Source organism: Pteropus vampyrus, unplaced genomic scaffold, assembly GCF_000151845.1.
Source record: "Pteropus vampyrus isolate Shadow unplaced genomic scaffold, Pvam_2.0 Scaffold20, whole genome shotgun sequence".
NCBI classification, from domain to species: domain Eukaryota; kingdom Metazoa; phylum Chordata; class Mammalia; order Chiroptera; family Pteropodidae; genus Pteropus; species Pteropus vampyrus.
In genome coordinates this window covers 6143196-6157702 of record NW_011888801.1, presented here as the reverse complement: position 1 = coordinate 6157702, position 14507 = coordinate 6143196, and the positions used below count along the sequence as shown (strand labels likewise).

The 14507-nt window shown below is 54.1% G+C and overlaps 1 protein-coding gene across 1 annotated transcript in view; it reads right to left on the bottom strand.

Annotated features, from left to right (window-relative positions):
• The window catches only part of ZMIZ1 (zinc finger MIZ-type containing 1), a 248191-nt gene that overhangs the window by 140281 nt on the left and 93403 nt on the right, over positions 1 to 14507 (bottom strand). Inside the window, exon 4 of the mRNA XM_023527991.1 lies at positions 9833 to 9910. The gene's annotated coding sequence lies outside the window, so the exon portion shown is untranslated. The remainder of the gene's footprint in view (positions 1 to 9832; positions 9911 to 14507) is intronic.

Below are 14507 nucleotides of genomic sequence, written 5' to 3'. Positions count from 1 at the left end.
TTAGGATGAAGAGGAAGAACCTCTGGGAAGTCAGGTGACCTGGCTTTACCCAGCTAATCTGGCCGTATGCAGCTTGGGACCTGAAGATTACAGACCAGGTCTATGGGAAACAAAACTAACGTACCTCCAGGAAGCCTCCCCTGGTCTTCCTGATCAACAGGAGGCTCTCCCCTGTAACAGGTGAAGTGGGTGCCTTGGATCTGGCTGAGGGCACAGGCTAGAAAGTAAGATGAGGCTGGGTTCAAATTCTGGACCTACCACCCCATGGTGTGTGACTATGGGCCTGCTACTAACTTCTCTGTTCCACAGTTCACTCATTTTCAAAATAGGCTCCATGAAGATTAAATGCATATAAAGTACATTAACACAGGCATGCATCCAGGGCCCTGATTTGGGCCATACCTTGCTCTAAGGCTGTGGCTTTTTCTATCTCACCCCACCCCCACCCAAAATTCTTGAAATCCTTTGAGTGTCCATCTGTTCCATTCAGCCTCCTCCAGGAAGCCTTCCATAACCCTTACTCCCCAAGGACCTCTCCTGGATCTCAACACTTCTCTGGCCCTGGTATCGGTAACTCAGTTCCCTGAAATGTGAGCCTTGGCCTGGACTGTGTGCTACCTGAGGGCTGGCAGAGAATCTGCTACTTCCTGTCTCCCCAAGAGTTGAGCACAGACCCACACAAACTAGGTACTTACTAAACAATGCTGCCCTACTGACTGCAGATAGAGAGTGTGAGGAGGAGGGATTGGCTTGTGCAAAGGCCTGGACCCTATACCAGGCACCAGGTATGAACGGAGAACCCAACTGCGCTCCCTACCCAGAGAGGAGACAGAGCTGCCCGCCTGGCCCACTGCCTAGGCTGGCTGTGCAAGCAGGATGCCAGTGGTCAGAGGAGCTCTGGTCCCTCGTGGGAGTTACAGTGCAGCCCAGACCGAGCCCCAGGCCCTGATAATCACCCCAGGCCAGGAGTGACGGCCCTAGCAGTGAATAATTCCTCCTCTGTCACCTGCAAGGGACCTGCCACCTCAACTGAGGTCTCATTAGGACAGGGCTGCTTTTTCACCTCTGCTTTAATTATTAACTCTCCTAAGTACCAGTGAGTGGAAAATGGGAGGGAGCCAGGAAGTGAGAGCCTTTTCATTTCGGGAGCACATTGCCCTCTGTGTGGATATTCCTGGAAAACTTCCATGGGGGCTGCCCCAGCTGGGGCGGGAAAACCTAGGAGCCGAGTGGTGGCTATTGATTTAGGCTAACAGTATGGGTCAAAGAGAATCCAGTGTTCAGGAGTGAGAGGCTCCTTGGTCCCTGTCCTGAGATGGCTCTGTCTCTTCCCAGGGGCTGCAGAGGCTGGTTTAGGGCTCAGGCCTCACAGGGCTGCCATTCCAGACCGACTACCCAATGAAAGGAGTGGCAGGTGACAAAGCACAGCCCAGAGGCCAGATTGCAAGCCGAGAGGCCTGAATTCCAGGCCTGTTCCCTACTATTTCCATGGATGACCTGGCAAGGCGTGTTCTGCCCTGGGCCTCAGTTTCTCCATCTAGAAAAAAGAGGGGGTCCACAGGGGTACCCACCAGTTCTTCCCTCGGCCAGCTCCAGGTTAGTGATCCAGCTCAGTTTGCAGAAGTGATCTCAAATCTGAATGGACCAGCAGATGCCTGCTAATCTCAGGCCTCCTGGAAGGCCCGGGGGAACCACCACTAAATGGTGTGTCATACCCAAGAAACTGCTTTTCTGTCCCTGGGGCTCTGGGGTTGGCAGGTGGCTGCTGACCTGAACGCTCTATGGCCAGAGGGGATGGGGCCACAGATCTGCCTCAAGGAGCCTGGCAGAGGGAACACCAGGGGATGTCCTTCTGATTACCGTGGGTTTTTTCAAATGATTTTATTATTTTTATATTCCATTATTGTTATAGCATTAATTGAATGCTATAACTTGGGAATGGGGCTTTAAGAGTAGGAAGAGCCCTTACAGATCATCTACGCTCCTGGTTTATTGATGAGAAAACTGAGTCACAGAGAGGGACAGGGTTTACCAAGTTCACCCAGCAAGGCTGTGACACAGTCCAGGGCTCTACCTCGGGTCAGCTCCCCGTTGTAGGCATCAGTGTGTCCTAGGCTGGCCCAATCACAGGTATTATGTGGGGCATTGGTTAAAAATTTAGAGCCCTGGGCCCAACTCCAGACCCAGAGAATCAGACTCTAAGAGAGAGACCTGAGAATCTGCATTTAAATAAGAGCCCAGGCAGTCTGTGTGTGTTGGCACTTTGGGGAAGTGTTGTGCCTCCATCTCGAAGTATCATCCTGAAAGTTCCCAATCAAGAGCTACAGAGAGGATCCAGGGGGCCAGTATCTCTGGGTACCAGAGGTATGGATGCCAATCCTAAGCAGATGCCCCAGTGCTGAGGGGTGGCAGGTGGCTCCCTGAGGGACATCAGTCTACTGTTAAGAGAGAAGACGGCAATAGCTAGTGCTGCATTCCATCCCCACAACACCCCTTGCAGGTGGGCGGGCTTTTCCTCACTTTATAGATGAGGAAAGTGAGGGTATCGGAGACAAAGTCACTTGTCCAGACTCACCCAGTTGATAGGTTGCAGAGCAGGGATTTAAACCCCAAACTGTCTGTCCCTAAAATCCATGCTTTAACCACATGTAACACTGCATCCTTTACCACATTGAAATTTACACATGTGAACTTGGAATGAACATGTGGTGGTTAGCTCTCCAGCAGTGGAGGTATGCAAAGAGCAGCTAGAAGAGCCTTGGCAGGCATGAGGTGACCTTGATCAGCCCTCCTGGAGCTGTGATTGGGAATAGGCTGAGCTGGCTATAGGATGCAAAGGTGTTCTTTGTGTATCTTCCACACACAGAGAAAAGTGTTCCAGATTATTAACATATTATTTCATCAAAGTTCTCCTGGCTCAATTCTTGGCCACCCTGGAGCTGTGGGCCAGAGGATGGCTGGCCCTGTCAGCTAAGAGGGCTGGCTCACCAGGTGGGGACAAGAGCCTGGGGGTGGGGTGGGGGGAGGGGTCTATTGTGGGAAGTCTGGGTGCGAGTAGGGCTGAGAGAGCTTACCAGGCCACCCAGTAAGAGCTGTCATCCATTAGACTGTCCCACTGGTGTGTGGGCCAGACAAAGGGGGCACCACGGGAGCACTCCACGGAGGCTATAGAGGAAAGATTCTCCCATAGGCTCCAAAGAGGCCCCCAAAGATGCCTCAGGGAAGTGGTGGAAGGTCCCAAACAGCTGGGAGGCAAGATGTGCTGCTTTTCAAACCAGAACAAAAGGAGGCTCAGAAGCACTACCAGTAAAGACAGATGTGAGGGAAAAGCTTCCACAGATCCCCATTAACCAGTTCTCAGAGGCAGGGGGTGTGGTGCATATGCATTCTCTATAACCCGGAGGCTCTGGAAGGTTCTCTGGGGCACAGTTCGCTCAATAGCCAGAATGGACTGACCCTTGTGGGACCACACTGAGGTCACTGCTTCCTCCCTATGCCCAAACTGGCCACAGCCCAGAACTGAGACACCTGACAAGTAGACCTGATACCCAGGGAGCTGGGGCTGAGAGGTCAAATGTGTGCCAGGTAGAGCACAACACTGTTTCTCACAGAGCCTGTGCACAGACTCGGAACCCTTCTTAACACAGCCACTCAGCACATTAAGAACTGGCATACCAAATAAACCTTCCTTGCCATCCGCAGAGAAAGCTGAGGGTGCACGGGCTGGGTGCCTACTGGCTTCTTGCAGCCATTCAGCACTGGCATGCCAGCCACTATGCTGGTGACATGGCTCAGAACCTGCCTGAGCCTTCAAGAAGCTTATAGTCCAGCAGGGGAGACAGCAGACAGCTGCTTTGGAGGAGACGAGTCAAGGAAAGGCTGAAGGAGGAGATGGCTGTGTCTCACTGGGCTAGCTCATGCACACAAGCTCTGTAGCCCCAGGCTGGCGGAAGGAAGCAGTCTCTTGGAGGAGGCTTCTCCTGGAGCTGTGGCCCCAGCCCTGCCTGTGGCGGGGCGTCCATGGATCGAAGACAAGCCCAGCACCAGCACTTCCTGTGACGTCCTGTCACTCTGCCTGAGCAGACAGGCAAACAAGAGTTTGCCTGTCAACGGATAGGCAGCAAAGTGCAGCCGGAGGGGCTGCAGCAAACAAAGGGGAAATCAGCTCCAGAGAGCGAGGGGCTCTGGAGGGGCTGTTTCACTGCCAGTATGGCTCCTGAGAAACACCACAACTCTGGAGAGCTCCTCCAGGCTGACACGGGGCAGGGCTATGCTCTAGGAAGACAATTTCTTTCTCCCTGTCCTGTTCCTGGAGCTCTCCCTGCCCCAGGCAGCCCCCACCCCGTGGGAAATCTCTGGGTTCCCAGGGACAATTTGGGCACCTCTGCAATTCAGACTGCATCCTGAATGATGCGAGGGAGTGTGGAGAACGGGGAGGCCCTCCCTTCCTGGGAAGGGCCAGGCGCTGACACCTGCAGAGCCCCTGTGCTCTAGGCTGTGTGCTTGCTGTTAGTGACCAGGGCGAAAATGACCTCATGTGGCAGAGCCACATCAGTCTGTGCTGTTTGGAGATTAGGCAGAGAAGCTTCAGAGCGCCAGAACCCACCATGGGAGGAATGGGACCCTTCTCATCATCTTTTCTCTATTCCTATCGAGGTTTGGTATCTTGGGTACAAGCCTGCCGACTTCGATTTACCTTTTTGACCAGTGTGGCGTGCCCCAGTTCATTATTTTGAACTGCAGGACAGCGACAGCCTTTCCTACAGAGAGTGCACTTGCTCTGCAAACTCTTATCTGCAAGACTGCCTCCCCCAGCCTCAGTTTCCCCACCTGCAAAGGAGAAAACTGGGCCTGCCAAGGCTGTACTCTCCAATACAGCAGCCAGGAACCACAGGTCACGGTGACGGAACACCAGTGTCTGCAATGTGGTGAACGTGTGAAATACACACCAAGTTTCAAAGACTTAGTAGAAGCAAAGAACGTAAAATAATATATTATCTTCCAATACATAATCAATACAAAATGAAAGATGATGTGGCAGACAGTCTGACGAGCATTTCGAAGAGCATAAGAGCATAAAGGGAAGGGTTTTGAGTTTAGGAGAGTCCAGGGAAGAAACATCCAAGGCTTCTGAGAGGTGGAGGCCTTGGGGGCTGGTGGGATGGAGGCCATGTCTGATCTTGTGGAGAAAGAATGGCTTGAGGAGGACTCCAAGAGGTCCTAGCCATATGGCGACAAAGGTGGAGGGCTTTCAAGGCAGGACAAAGTGCAGGAGCAAAGGTGCAGCAGTGGGGATATGTAATAAAGATGGGTGGGAGACGCAGTGAAGCTGTAGCCCAGGGTACTGGCAGGCACTAGTGTGTGATGCGGTTGTGACAAGAGCCTGGGGCCAGATGGTCGAGGCTCCAAATGTCAGACTGAGTAGGCTGGGCACACAGCAGGTACTTCAGGAGGACTGACCGGCCAGGGACTGGGACCAAGGGAGCTCCCCAGATGGCATCCAGGTGAATGGAGGTGAGTATGGCCGCCAGAGTCCACTGGCCCACCTCACAGACCACTGAGACTTCCAAGGCAGCAGTTCTCCAGGAGCCCACCACCCGGTAGCTCCTTCTCTCCTTGGGAGGACAATTTATTTATTCATGAGCATACACCTGCTCCTGCCAGGCAGCCAGCTCCTGGACACCTCACTTCTAATTATAGCAGGAATTTCATTAGTGCTGGAGGGAAACGGGGTTTCCAACCGCCCGTTAGTGGATCAGGCCCCTTCTCGTTCCCCTGCTCTAGCTCGTGGCCAGTGGCCCTTGTGCCCAGGACAGCATAGGGTAGCCACAGGGGCAGATGTCTCTGAGCTGGAAGACTGGGCCCCATCCTGAGCAGTCAGTGTGGCCGGTCCATGGGGATGGGATGGTGCTCGCCCCCAGCACTTGGTCACACACAGCACACAGCCTCCAAGCAGCTGGGAGTACGGGCGATGCCTCAGACACCTCCAAAGACCTGGGCAGGAGGGAGCTGTGTGTTGGCCAGAGCTGGATAAACAAGGCGAAGGACGGCAGATTGGGAGCCCAGCAGGTCTCAGTTCTGCTGAGTCCTGGCGATGATGGAGGTGATGACACAGAACAGATGTGCTGCTGGGACACCTGGCAAGGAGTGTCTCTGAGGAAAAGGAGAGAGGAGGTGAGAAGGTCTTGGGACTCAGGGAGAAATTCCAGAGGAGGGTTTGAGGGGGAACCTCAGACATGACAGGATAGGGAGAAAGTGGTTGAGCTGAGAGGAGGCAATGCGGGGCTGGCTGGTATGAAAAGGAAGGGAAGTTGGGCAGGAGAGAGGTGCCCACACAGAGAGAACCAAACAGAAAGACACCAACAGTTCCGTGGAAGGGCACGCATGTATTTCTCTCTCTCCTCTCTCTCTCCTCTCTCTCTCTCCTCTCTCTCTCTCTATCCTCTGAGTTGGGGTTTGGAGGCCAAAGAGAGAAGAAGAAATGACTAGGGCTAAGGGTGCCACGCTGTTTAGAGGATACCTGAGTAGACCCACCGCTCTTCCCCCGAGGGGAAACTGGGCCCACCTAGACACTTCAGAGAAGACACTGAGGGCTGGTGAGTCCAGAGCAAGAGGCATGAGACTCCAAGAGCTGTCTCCTTCCATGACGGTGGGGAGCTGTCGGCAGGGGCACAGGAGGTCAGCAGTCGGCCTAGGCATACGTCCCCTCTGGGGTCCTGCAGGAGCCTATCCTGTTCCCCCACACTGCCTTACAGTCAGTGCTGCCATGGTCAGTGGGGTGATGGGGACCCTCGGGCCAGCCTGAACATGAGGCCGGAGCCAAGCTTCATGTAGAGATGGCTTGAGGTGCTATGTCCTTGACAGGAGCTACACATGGGGGATGGAGTTGGGTAGGATGGCACTCACACGTGGGTGGGCACTCTGACACATTATAGCCTCATACACCGGCCTAGGCAATCACACATTTGTCCTCAGCCCTGTTCATGACACAAACTGGCACACACCCACACCCACACCCACACCCACACACACACACACAGCCCTGCACACCCTCCTCTCCAGAGTAACAGGCACCAAAGCATCTGAGTCCTGCATGGCAACCCCGCTTCTCAGTAGCCTCCTCCATCCCTATTCATGGGGCCTCTGGGGTGGGGCTCTGGTGGGGAGAGGCTTCCCTCTCTGCCAGTCCAGCCTCCCCAGTATCCACCCTGGAGAGTCTCGTGTTCTCTCCCAGACTCAGGAATGCTCTGAGCCCCCAAAACTGCTGCCTGAGTGTCCTGTGCAGCCTCGGCTTCCATACTTTTTAGTGACAAGGAACTCACAACCTCTCCAGAAAGCAGCTTAAAAAAAATCTCCAGACAGCTCAGCTTCTTAAAAGTTAAACTTGAGAATATGAGAGAGACAGTGTGGTTGCCACTGAGGGACTTGAGCTGTTGGCCAGAGTCTGTCAGGCAAGACTGTCCTTTCATCATAAGTTTTAAAAAGTGACAGAGCTGGCCCATCACCCTGGCTGCCACTCTGAATTGTAACAGAACTAGAGAAACAGTGCCCTCCAGCCAATACCATCTCCTTGAATGAGGATAGCTAACTAGGACCCAAGATAATCTTTCATTCTCTCACTCACTCATTTAATAAAATACCAACTGGGCACCTAACCAAGCCAGGCACTAGGATGTGGTCGTGAACAAGTATAGTCATTTAATATTCTGTTCTAGTCCGACATCTGCTCTTCACCCATTTTACAGGTGGCAAAGCTGAGTCCAGGGAAAGGCAGCGACCTGCTCAAAGTCACAAGGGAGCTGGTGGTCCCAAGCAGAGCCTCACATATGCTGTTTCAGGCACTGACCACCTGCCGGAGGAGGGAAGAAAGGGAGAAGGCCGCATGCCCACCATCCCTGCCCCAGCATTTCTAGGACACCTAGGTATTGACTACCACCCTCACCTTAGAGTGGGTTTCTTTTCTTTTCTTTTTCCACCAAGGCTTTCTGCTCCCCATCCTTTATTTTTTTTTTTTTTATTTATTTTTTTTTAAGAATACACTCCAAGCCGCTCCTATGATTAATTACCAGCTGCCTAATGCTCTGCCACTGGCAATTTCTGGAAAGGGAATGAATTACCTTGAAAAACATCCGAAAAGAGAACCCACCGTGAAGGAGAATTTCAAAGGTTACCTCACAATTAGCAGTGGGTTCCCCCAGCCTTATTGAGTTGTTGGCAAGCCCTCTGGGGAGGGGCAGGCAACCAGCTTTCTAGGGCCATCCTCTGGCTCTGAGGGCAAGGCAAATGCCATAAGGCAGTAGTGGAGGTTGTTTCCTGCTCACCTACTGTGAACCTGACCTGTGGCTCTGCCCCTGGCCTCTACGGCATCATGTGGTGCTTAATTCCAAGGGACTACGGTTCAAATCCCCACTCCGCCCTTAACGGCTCTATGGGTTTCTTAACCACGTTGGGCCTCTGGAAAATGAGGCATTAATCACACCTCCTCAGGGGAGAAATATGTATTTAAGGTGCATAGTGCCTGGTACAAAGTAGACTCTCACAAAGCTGTAACATTAAAAACATTCAGGCTTCTAAGCATCCTCATAACGGCCCCCTCAGCAATGTTGGTATAATTATCCTCATTCTCAGGTGAGAACTGACTGTCTTGGAAGGAAAAGGACTAACCCAAGTTCACACAGTTAACAGCAGGAAGGAAAACCAAGTCCTGCTCCCTGGTTCGAGAGCAAGACTGAAGCAAGGAGAATCCACAGGGCTTACCTGTACCTGCCTCTGGGCACCTGGGAGCAGTGGGACCAGCAGAGAGAAGCTGAGGGCAGTAGGGAGAAAAATTGGCAAGGCCTCATGCCATGGCCAAGACTCTGGCTTTCCAGAGCCTTGGGACAAAGGGCCCCGGCTTAAGTCAGCATCTTTGTGAAGGCCTCTCAGGGAGAGATCAAACAGGTCACCCTCTAGCACAGGGACAAGAGTGATCAACCCTGAAATGCTGCTCAGTATAAGACATGCTGGTGTCTAGGCCAGAGGCCTGCCTGGGAAGCTCAGCCTCAGGACCTCCTGGCTCCAGCTGCTCTCAGGAATTCCCTGAAGGGCTGGACAACCAGTTTGTGTCTATGCTGGCATTGGCGGGTCCTCAGGGAGAAGAGAATGTTAGAAACTGAGGCGTGCAGGAAGAAGGAAGGGTCCGAACATCCTTAAGGAAAATGCTGACATATCCCGAGCATTTACTGGATGCCAGGTGTGCCAACACACTCATGGGGGAAGGTGTTCTGATCTCAATCACTTCTTTTATAGACAGGTAAATGGAGGCACAGAGAAACCACACAGGATCATGGCAGACAAGTGGCAGAACCAGGGTTTGAATGCAGTCACTCTGGCCCCAGAGCCCAGAGACGTGCGAGTGCTCACGGGTGCGCTTCAGTGTATTTGTGGGAGAGGAGAGGGTGGGACAGCCACAGCACTCACTTCAGCAAACAGGCCTCTCTGCTCACCCAGGCTTCTTACTGTGTGGCTACCATGTTGCTTAGCGCGTGGGGCCCACATGCTATGGGGTTCAGAGTGGTACTGATAGGGCTGCTCTGCCAAGGCTAAGGACACCAAACCTGCCCCTCTCCCTGGGCACATCCTCCATGCACTCCGGAGAAAGGCCAGGCCCAAGAGGCCAGGCAGACGAAGTCTCAGCAGGGGTGGCTGCACTTAATCCCACCCATGACGGTTGAAGCCCCAGTCAAAGGCACAATGCGCTGGGACCAGCATCTGTCCCCAACTCAGGACACAACTGCCCATCCCCCAAGCATCCAGGCCAACCCACACCCCTCCAGCCCAGCTGCACACCTACCTCAGTGACCCGAGAATCACCAGCGTCCCACGTGCTGGTCAGCAGCTTGCAGCACCTCCGCCTCACTCCAGCTCCATCCTGTTGCAATGAGAGGGGTGGTCAGTGGGTCCACTCTGGGCAGAGGCCCTGGAACTGACCATCCTGCCACAGCCCGCCTGCCCACCTCTTGTAAGGTTTACTGCTGGCAAAACTGGGGCATCTGAAGGACCAAGAAGAAAAGGAGCGTAATGACGGAGTGCTGGGATGCAAACAGGCCCCTGAGGCCCTCGTCTCCCAGTCACCGGCTATGTGACTGTGAATACGCTCCTGGGCTCTCTGAGTTTCAGTTTCCTCACACGTCAGATGGGATCATGATCTCTTTCCTCGGGTTTGTGGGAGGATCTACGGATATATGGTGACAGAGGCATTCGACATTCATTCATTCATTCAAAAACATTTAACAAATACCTCGACCACAGAATAGTGGTCGCTGCCCTTGTGAAAACTCTGATAATGAGCAAAGAATCAAACAATACAAAATTAAAAGTGGTGTCTGCCAAAAATAATGAGTACAGGGGCTATGCAGCAGACTCGGGCTTCAAAGGAGCCACTTTGGGGAAGTAAAGTTGAAGAATGAGCCAGAAAGAGGCAGGCCAAGATGCATGGAACAGTATTTCCGGCACAGGGAATGATATATGTGAAGACTCCAAGACAGGGAGAAACATCTGGTCCAGTAGAAGACTTGAGAGTGGATGGCGTGGTGGGCACAGCGAGGGAGAGACAGAATAAGGTGAGTGGGGACCAGGAGGCAGGGCCAATTATTGAGAAGGTAGATGGGAGCCACATGAGGGTCTGAGCAGCTGAGGGACATGACCTTAGTTCTCATTTGAGAAGATCTCCATGGCTGCTAGGGAAGAAGGGCTTGGGAGGGATAGGAGGAGGCAGGAAAACCAGTGGGGAGGCTGTTCCAGGGGTCCAGGCCAGAGACAGTGGTGCTCAGAACAGAGAGAGCAGGAGTGGCAGGACCTGCTGGTGCACTGGGTATGTGGGGATGAGAGAGAGAAGAAGGAGGCTTGGATGCCGGCCCCTCCTACCAGTGCCTTGGGCTTTGGGGAAGTGGTGTGGTGGCTGGGAGATCATTATCATTGTTGGGTAGGGTCCAGCTGGCCCATCTTCTCAATGGGCCACCAGTACCAGTACCCACCTGCCTACTGTCCACGGGGCCTCCTGGAAATATAGGAGAAGACCCAAAGGCCTGGCTTTAGGGTGGCAGCTGCAAAGCACTGAGTTTGAGCCCTTCTGGCTGGCTCCGGGCAATCGCCATGCTCCCTGTGCCTGTGTGCTCTCCTCTAGAAATGGGAAACCTGACTGCAGGGCTGAGTGCAGCTTGGAATGAGACCCGTGGCTAACAGTGGGGGAGGGAGTGCACATGCCATATTAAATGTGGTCTCCCACATGTGCTGGGGGACTGGTGAAGGCCTTAGACCTAGGCCCTACCTACCTCACTGTGCGTGGGGCTCCCAGGGAGAGAAGTGGGCGACCCCTTCAATAAGAGGCACCACGCACAGCCTGGCATTGGAGATGTGGGCTAAGTATTAAAAACAATCTCGTTCAAGTCCCGATTTCATTCTCTTACCGAGTGTGTGACTTTGGGCAAGTTTCTTAAACCTCTCTGTGCCTTACTTTCCTCATGTGTGGAAGGGGATGTAGGGATGACCACAGAGTTGTACAGACTACATAAGGTATATGCGTGCAGGACACGCAGGCAGCTTTCCGGGCATGTCAGCTAAAGCATAAGTTACCTGTCAGGGGCCGGCACTGAGCTCTGTGATACACTGAAACCCCTAAGCCCCAAGCTCCCAAAGCCAGCTGCCATCCCCGCCCCTGCACTGGAAAGAAGAAGACTCCATGTCCTGACACTCTGGCCCTGGCAGCCCCCAAACTCTGCTCACCGTGGGAACACAAACAGCCCTTGGGTTCACTGACTCTGATTCTCCCATTTCACAGCAGAGGAAACTGAGGCCTGGAGAGAGAAAGCAACTGTCCCCAACCCAGAGTCATGCAACAAGTCGGTGGCTGGAGAAGTGGAACAGGCCCCCAGCTCAGGCCTCTCCCAAAGGCGAGCTGGCCCACAGACCCGCTGACAAAGAGAAAATAATTATTTTGGCAGCTGAGATAGAATCCAGAGCCGGAAAATACTTGCTCACTCTTTGAGCATCGTCCAGGCCCCAAGGAACGATGCCCGCTCATCCTGCCTCTCAGAGGTGCTCCAGCTCACGGAGCACACGTGCACCTCGCTGCCCCCAGCCACCCCAGTTCTTTGGTGTGGGCTTATGCAAGGGGACAAGCAGACAAGAGAGGGGAAGAGACTTGCTAAGGTCACCTAGTGAAGGCACCACACAGAGGCACCTGGCTATGAGCTAGGGCCCTGGTGATGGACTGACCTCCTTCCCTATGGGCCTGCATTGGACCTCCCACCTGGGAAAGACAGAGGAGTAGGCGGCTTGCCCTTAACTGAGTTGTATACTGGGTTCTGCCTGGGATATTTCTATCACCATCCGTGAAATGCTGTGAGGTGGAAACTAAGCTAGCATCCCCGATTTACCCACAAGGCCCAGAAAGGTCCCATAACTTCCCAAGGTCATGCAGGTAATAAGGAGCTAGAAAGTAGAACAGAGCTGGGACATGAGCAGGTGGTCTGTCCCCACTCAGACTCTAACCAGTTCCAGGTGACCAGCCAGGGAGCCCACACCCTGTCCAGCCCTGGAGCTGCTCAACAGTCCTGCTCAGAATCAGACAGTGCTGGGCAGTGGGGGTGGGCAGCTCAGGCTTGAGTAGGGCTGTGAAAAAAGAGGTGATATTGACCACTCCCACCCATGGGTGAGGCTCACAGCTTGTGTGGGTTTGGCCACCTAGTGAGACCAAGAGAAGAGAAGGTGGGGGAACCAGGTGTCACCATGCCTGTTCCCAGCCTGACCAGACCACAGCCATAAACAATGCAGATTCACTTGAAGGGAAGTGTTCTTTGCTTAAAAGGCACTCGGTGCCATGGCGCAGGGTGCAGCCTGAGCCTCAGGGCCGAGTGGGGGTGGTGGGACCTACCCGGTCTTCCCATGGGAAGGTGCCCCTCTGCCCAGAGGGCTCTTGTGGGCATCCTCAGCTCAGGACTGTCACTCTGGGGGTGGGTGGAGACACGAGGCCCGGACTGAAGGGCAACTTCTGACTGCTAGGGTAGGAAGCGGGGTGTGCAGACTGCAGGATGAAACGTGCTTTCACCCTCACTGTGTGTCTACTGCTCCCAGGGCATGGCAGAGCAGTAATGGTTGCCCACTTTGCAGATCAGGACACTAGGCTCTGAAGGCAAATAGGGTTGCTGGAGGTGCTGCAGCTGGAGAAAGGCAAGGCTGGGACATGGCAGAGGTCACTTGGGGTGGGGACTGTCCCAGATAGCTTCTCCTAACCACACACCGAACTTCCTTCCCATCCTCTTCTCCTTCCAGGATCCCTGGGAAGACTGGGGTGTGGGCTTGGGTGAAGACACCAGGCCAAGCTGATTGGGACTGAGGCCTGCCCGAAGAGATGCGGGGCTGATCCCAGATTCCTGGAGGACAGAGATGCCTGTGCCACAGGGCGTCCAGGATGGGGGGCACCACGAAGGCTCTGTGCTTGTGACTCTCGCCTGTGGCTAAGTGACTAGTTCTTCTCTACGGCTGCCAAGGGTTGGGAACCCACATTCTAGGCTGGAACCCTGGCCCTGTCCTCAGTGGTGAGGTCAAGGGAAAGGCTGGGTAGAGCTGGGTTTGAATCCCTGCTTGCCCTGTATTGCTGAGTGACCTTGAGCAAGTCATTGACATGTCTGAGCCTCCGTCTCTGTTCTAAACAGGGACTAATTGCTCTTCCAGTTACTCACCCACCAGGGGAGGCTCCAGGCTGCCCTGTAGGATCTGATGTTGGCCAGAGCACTGGCCTACCGACAGGTGAGGGAGGAGGCCGGACTGCCCCAGTGTGCTCTATAAGGCAGGGGGCTGGCTACACTAATGGCACCTCCGAGCCGAAGTTCAGGACTCTTGTCACCTGCTGCTCACTCACACACTTGTGCCCCTCATGCCATGGTGGCTGTGAAGGCTTAACAAGACATGGGGTGTGGAGATGCAGGTGCTTCGGAGAAAGGAACAGATCAGCGAATGGTAAGTGTTAAAGTTGGGTGGAGGGTTAACTGCTCAAGGTCATAAGCGGCAAGTGGGGGCCAGAACTATGGTCACGTGAGTACTCACCCAAACTGGGCCTAAGCTGCCGCTCCACTGGCTGAACTGACCTGAACCGGCTCTTGCTACGCTGACCCTCCTTGCTGAGCTGGACCAGCAGCTGTCTCTACCCCCATTTTGCAGATGGGTCAAACAGCCAGAGACCCTGTCTCTGGCCTTGCACAGGAAAGGTAGGCTCAGACCTAGCTCCCGGGCTCTCTGGGGTGAAACAGGTTCCCCCACCAAAGGCCCACCCGGGGAAACCTCCCCTTACATGACCCTGGGAACAGGCCCAGTCCTCCCCTGGCGGCCAGTACTGGCTCCAGGAGCAAGGCAAATATTTACTCCGATGGTTATCCAGACTAGGCTGGCTGCCCCGCCTCCCGCATTCCTGGAATACATTTTCCCTGACCTCACCAAGCTGGGGGGTTGTGGGGGAGACCTGGAGGGTG